Below are 7,642 nucleotides of genomic sequence, written 5' to 3' on the forward strand. Positions count from 1 at the left end.
AACAGTTAATTCTAACCACATATTTATGATGCACAAATTTTTCAACTGCACATTTCAATAACTTTTATTATTATTATTATTATTATTATTATTATTATTATTATTATTATTATTATTATTATTATTATATAAATGTTTGAGACCAATTTGTTACCAAGGCAAATAAGAGAACCAAATGAAATATTTTCATTAATGATGTTATTAGTCGTTAATCATATCCTTAATTAGCGGAAAGTTAATTAGGTAGAAGAGCTGTGTAGTTGACTCGATTTCTCCAACTCCATTATTCATTAATCTTCTTTTAGATTATGCAAATAGGAAATTAATTCTTTTCAATCACTTCTAGGATGTTGTCTTGTGTATGCCACTACCCTACATGAATAGTTCGAGTTCATTTAAAATGAGGAATTTCTTAAAAGGCGAGTGACCAAAATGAATGGAGAATCTTTTAAATCTTCTTATAATTTAATGAGTGACTGCCTGCGGGGAGGAACTCGGAGTTGCCATGATACATACGTGAGGGTCGGCATTTTTTTATTCACCTAGGACCCACGCACCCCATGTGAGGGTGCAGTTATCCCCGCAATCACCCGCGCAGGTCGATTGACTTAACCCTAATTTAATAAACTAAACTTCTAAAACTTTTATATTTTGAGCCATTACAATATTAGCTAGCAAATTCTTGAAGGATTATCATCTATTCCGATCAACTAAAGAGTCAACGAAAAGATTTTAACTGTCAGGTGACAAGTCAAAAAATCGAAAATACATGATTGCGACTCTCATGTAATATGTACGCCTTGTCGAAATTTTGTCACTCAACCAACTTAAGCAAATGGTCGAGTTCGTTGAATACAAAACTCAACCTAAAGTTAAACATAATAAAAGATAAATAATTGTCACTTTAATTTTGTTTAAATCCTAATACAAAAACCTGATTTCTTGCTTTAAGTTACACAAGACATGTATAGAAAATCATTATTTGAATAATTACGAGTATTTGCAGTAAATTAATTGAGGTGCTATAAGTCACCATTTATAAACCGTATTACCACATAAAATGATTTTTCAACGTATACGTTATTTCTAAGTTCAAATAAATTTTACTTTCATTATCGATATTGGATTAGGGAGGGAGAAAAAAAGAAGGGAGAAATAAGCTTTATTATGTATTTTATTAAGGCTTTGTTTGTCTATTATTCTACAATATTTTTTTTTTTTTACAGTACTTATTTTGAACCACATATTTTTTATTAAAATAATATTATGCGTAAATCAAAAACTTTTTTTTCTTTTTTAATCACACATTTCAACATCAATCAATATTTTATAATACATTATTTACAAATAACGAGGCACAAACACCCCCTTAAATGACATGTTCTTTTCCTTACAAGGAAGTAATAATATAGAGTTAATTTTTATGGTTTCTATAATAGAGGTATAATACCTTCTTCATTATTTACTTATTTATTAGTTTAATTATTGTTGTTGTGGTGGTTGACATATATTAATTACAACACAAAAAGCTATGCTCCTATTCGGTTTGGATAAATATTAAATTTTTATAAAAGTTGACGAAATGTATAGTTAAAAAATTGATAAAAATTGTGGATCCCAATTCAAAATAATTTAAGACAAAATGATTTTTTAAGAAATGAAGGCTGAAAATGAATTATATGTATAGCATTCTATAAAGTATTTTTACGTAATCACAATCTTGGTACTACTTCAATTTTTTTCGCAAATTAACTTTTTCGTTTTGCATAAGCTTTCTAGATGAACGCTTGTGTATGTAAATATTCGATGATAAAAGTGGAATCTTTGTCGTCTAGCTTCGATGTAATTAAGGTGCTGCTTTCGTAGTAATAAAAATTCATGTTACTTTAGTAAACAATTGCTTGTAACCTTAAGCAATAGAGACAGCAAAAATGTCTTAAATACATGTGAAATCGAGTAGGTTCCGATTATTTTTTATATAATTTCTTTGGATAAGTTGTATACTAACTTTAATTTTATTTATTGATTTAATTGCAGCATATTTTTTGCTTGAGAATATGTATCTAGTAGCAAATTCCTACCCGCGCATGAACAAAAATTCTCTATTTTCAACTTTGATTTATTAGAAAATCTATTTTTGAAAGTAAACCTAATCGAAATTATTAATCGATTCAGATAATGTTTAGACCCTAGAACGGGCACAGCAAAATTAAAAGTAATAAGTCACTTTTTAATTGTTTTTAGATGGTTAATCAATCGCGTCAATTTTTCTTACGTTAGATTACCACAATTCGTAATACGAAAGCAATAAAGAATAACAAATTGATCATGTAGAAAATCTTTCGCAAAGGCTTAAAAATTTCAGGTACTTTGTCAGTCAATAATCCGCTATAAACAAAACAACTTAGAGTAAGGTCTAGGCCCGACTAATCCTTAGTCTCATCTGACCTTCTTTTCCTCTAGTTACCCTTGATCCTATTGCTCTGCGTCCTCCTTACACCAGATCCCAACTCCTTGAATATCACCTTGGCCTTCCTCATACCAGCTCTAGACCCCTAGTATATTACCTTAGCCCTCCTAAACTGCTTGTTTCTGCACCATCTTCCAATCTCTGGTATCATTTATCGTTTATCTTTTGATCTTATGATTAATATGGAACAATATGGCTTAATCTACAAAATATGTTTTAGAAGATCTTCTTGATAAAGTAATATGTTATGGTTGAATCTTGAAATCAATGGATGCTTTAGATCATCAAAGAATTGATCTCCGTAGAATAAATTTGATTCAACACACTATGGAACGTCCATGGGGGTTCAATATATATACGAAAAAGTGTTTGGGATGAAAAAAGAATGGAAAATCAGTGTTTTACTTAAACAGAGATTTCTAGATGTCAATCGCCGATCGAGCGCTAGGCGATTGGTGCGCATATCCCTCAAGCGCCAGTCTCGCGTTGGCGAACAACAGATGTTCTACTTTTGCCACTTGAGCATCGGCTTGGTGGTAGGCTAGCGGAAACGAGTCCTCGATATCAACTTCTATAAATTTGAATCTTGATATGCGTCTTGTATTTCTTTGACTTCTTTTTGGACTTTGTCAACCCCAAACAGTACTTACCATAACTTGGACTATTGTAAACCTATTTTGGCTTTGATTACAATATAATTAAAACATAATACTACTCTAATAAATTAAAATTTTTGTCTTCAAAAATTACCAATTACAAAATAGACTTTACAATTTTGTTGCTTAGACAAACTTCGCTTAGAATTCTATTGTTGGTTAGTCATATTTGATCTCTCCTACGGTTGAGTATTAGAAACCCTAATACTATACCACCAATAGCTATGCAATTGCATTAAGGAGACAAGGACTAAAGAACAAACAAAATCTATAAAGGTTCAATTCAATGGGAGATTACGTCCTCGTCCGTCACTACAAGTGCGAAATTTAAATTATCATTGATGAAATTTTGGTATCCCTAAGAGATGCGACCTCATTGTTGAGGTCGATTCACGTATGGATTCCGCACGTTGATACTTTAACATAATGGTGCTTGCTATTCTTGTTTAAGCTAAAGCATATTTACAATTGAATTGGTGGTCGAACTTTTGTTTATTTGTATTTGCAACCTCTATTAGAGACACAACATTTATATATGTTAGAAACTATAAATCGAATGAAATTGAAATAGAAACAATGAAGAAAATTGCCTACAAGGTTAAAAACAATTGTTAAAAGAAAGATTGCTATATTAATTTTAAAATAGCAATACAATCAAAATAATCATGGAAAATTAAGAAAATATTATGAGGATCACATTCTTTTGATTTCTTTAGTCTCTCTAAAACTCAATATTAAGACGCTAAGTGGACAGACTTTATTTATAAATATAAATATTATGAGAATAACACATATGTCACGTAATTTATAAATATAACAATTGAAATATATAAATATGATAGGACCCTGACTACTGAGGCATTAAACACAAAGGACTATCACCAAGGAAAGCAAAAAATCACGATTCTGGTTAGCTAGGAAGGAGATAACCTACCCCAACCAAGTGGAAAAAAACAAAAAGGAAGAATCAAAAAACAAAAGACAAGACAAAAAAAGCAAGGGAATAAGGACAAAAGAAACAGGAAAAAAAAAAAAAAAAAAAAAAGGCTCATTAAGACTAATAGGAACCTATCAAAAATCCCTTGTTGGGACCAAATTAATGGCAAAGAACCACAAAATGGGCCAAACACATTGAAGGTAAAAGGAATACAAATATGGACCATTTGCTTGCTCGGTTGATTGTTATATATGATCTAATGTTGTAAATTATAAATTTTCTTTCTTAAATTAAGGATCCGTTTGGTAGTGATTATGAGAATTGAGTTTTTAATCGTTAGAGAGAAAAATGGGTCCCACCTGCAAGTGGCATAGTGAAATAACAGTAAAAAAAAATTGATTTTTGGTGATGAAAAATTGCTACCAAATATGGGCTTGATATTTATTATTAATAATAATAATGGAAAAACAGGAAATGCAAAATTTGGGAAAGACGACGTAAAGACTAACCTCTAGTTAATAGAATAGGAAATAAAGTTTAACCAGAAAAAATGATTGAGAATAAATGGTGAAAGTGGAAAAGGTTTAATTTACACGTTTAGACCCATCATGCTTCTCGTCCACATATGTAGTCAGATATTTTTTTGGCTCATAATCACTTAAAACTTCAAAAATTAGTCAAATCTTTGCATGTAGCACATGGCTGGTAAGTTCAATCTTTTGACAATCTCCCTTTAGATTTAACTAAATGCATTCCTGCGTAGTCCAACCTTAGAATGAAGTTATTGGATTTTGCCTTCACTGCAAATTTGAACCCATGAAATAATGATGTCTTATCTGTCCATAGTTAACCAAAAAAATCTTATTGTACCTCAAAATCTATTCCATCAAGTGGCCAACAAATATTTGCTACCTTCTCGTCCACCTATGTGCTCACATGTACACTGAATTGCACTGTTAGGATGCAAAGCCTACCGTCCCCCAAAAAGTTCAACAATCTTTTGAACTCTGATGATACGTGACACACACACACACACACATATAGAGAGAGAGAGAGAGAGAGAGAGAGTGATGAGAACCCGGTTAGCACGGTCACTATCGAACCCACAAGATATTGACACTAGATTCCAAAAAAGTCAAGAACAAGGTTTTGAACTCTATCCACAATATTGGAACCAAGCAACCCAACAAGAACGATGCTGTGATGGACCTCTTGATTATGCAACATGATGAATTTCATCCGGAATTATGAATCTGACTTAATAATCACGAACCAAACAACTAACACAGTTACATGGACATACCGACCTTTTGATTACAAATAATTAATTGAAATCACATCCGTTGTTTTGAACGCCACAAGAACAATTAATTCTTGATAAGTTCGATGTTTAAGAATAACAAGATAATTTGAAGCAAAAACTTCTTGAGATAATTCTCCATTAATTTATCATAGAAAGTCTTCTTTACAATAATGAGAAAATAACATATTTATACTAAATAACCTAGAATAATATTAAAATGAAATAAATTCTAGAAAACCTATAAATCTAGTAAAACCGAAAAATGGAGTCCTAAAATATCTAAATTATCAAAAATAAGAAATTGGACCAAAATAAAACTTCTCTAGATCACATTAGACCCTCCATCTTCAAGAGGATTCGTCCTCGAATCCTGATTCAAGTTATAGCCTTTCAATCAACTCAAGCACATGAAATGGCCCATCACCTCTCGGATGCAATTTAGACCTCTTTTGACCTCAAACTCTCCTCTTTTGAATGTAAACCCAATCACCATCATATAGATCAAAATGTGCTCGCCTCGACTGCTTAATTTTGCAAGTTGGAAATGCTCCAATGAAAACTCCACATGATGAATAATTATGCATCTTCCTTACTTTACTTGGCCCAAGCACTTGCTGCAATGTCACTTCCAATGTACCCATATTTCCTTCAGTTCATCTTCCTCAATCAACTCTCTGCATATGTAGTTCCTCCAGTACCTTCGAAATTTCATCGTCTCCTCGAGAATCACAAAGTCAATTTTCGGTAGATAAGGGAAATCCAACCGATGTAGTACCAACTGATGCTCAATTTCTGGGACGGGTGGTATTCCAATGTGATCATTTTCTCGGATTGACTCTTCGGTAACTTGCAAAACAGAATCAGCAAAGCTAGGGAGGGAAATGTTAGTTTTCTCCAATGCCCCCTCAACTTCATGCTCCTCTTCATTTAAGCTCACTTCCAGCTCCCCCTTCTCCGAAGACTCTTTTTCATTTTCATTTTCCAGCTTTACTTCCCCTTTCGAAATTTCATCCTCAATCACCTTTTCACTCTCTTGTGGCTTTTCTCCTTTTTTCTTACAACTAACCACCTCACAATTTTTCTTCTTTCCCTTTCGTTCATTTCCATGATCAATGTGAGAATCAATTAAGTTGCGAATTTTTGAGAATTCACGCTTATAATCCAATTTACCACCGGCATGCTTCCTAATTGATGTTTTACCTTCCAGTGGATACACAACTCCATCACCAAGATTTCAACATTGCCTTTCAAGCCTATCTATTCTATTTCCCATATCCTCCATTTTCACAAACATCCTCTCAAACCGCCGAATCATCCTTTCAGACATATTGTTTGGTTCCCAATTGGAATGTATAGGAATTGTGACTCAAAGACTCAAAAGGATTGAACTGAAAGATTTTGAATGAAATTTTTATAAATTCAAGAAAGTTATTCTAGAATTAGAATTTGACCCAACAAAAAAAGAATTCTTGATTCAAAGAATTAGTCGGTAAATTTTGGGAATTTTTTTTGACACGGTTTATTTTGGACCCGTACAGATGAACAATAAGAAATTTTTTTATCTTTTTTTCAAAGCATAAACACAATTAAACTACCCAAGATTTTAGATCTAAGACTCAAAATTAATGAAGACACGAAGAACACCAAAATAACGCGGAAAACAAAAACAAGACTTAACAAAAACAAAGAAAAAGTATATAACTTTTATTTTAGAGTCTGTGCTCTGATACCAAATGATGCGAACTCGATTAGCACGATCACTATTAAACCCACAAGATATTGGCACCAGATTTCAAGGAAGCTAAGAACAAGGTTTTGGACTCAACCCACAATATTGGAACCAAGCAACCCAACAAAAATAGCACTGTGAAGAACCTCTTGATTACGCAATATGATGAATTTCACCCGAAATTATGGATCTGACTCAATAATCACGAACCAAACAACCAACACAGTCACATGGATATGCCGACGTTGTTATTGCAAATAATTAATTAAAATGACACCGGTTGTTTTGAACGCCACAAGAACAATTAATTCTTGATAAGTTCAATGTTCAAGAAGAACAAGATAATTTGAAGCAAAAGCTTCTTGAAAGAATTCTCCATTAATTCATCATAAAAAAAGTCTTTTTTATAATAATGAGAAATAACCTATTTATACTAAATAACCTAGAATAATATTTAAAATAAATAAATTCTAGAAAACCTAAAATTCTAGTAAAATCGAAAAATAGAGTCCTAAAATATCTAAATTACCAAAAATAAGAAATTGGA

This window comes from Olea europaea, chromosome 16 (genome assembly GCF_002742605.1).
Source record: "Olea europaea var. sylvestris chromosome 16, O_europaea_v1, whole genome shotgun sequence".
Taxonomy (NCBI): domain Eukaryota; kingdom Viridiplantae; phylum Streptophyta; class Magnoliopsida; order Lamiales; family Oleaceae; genus Olea; species Olea europaea.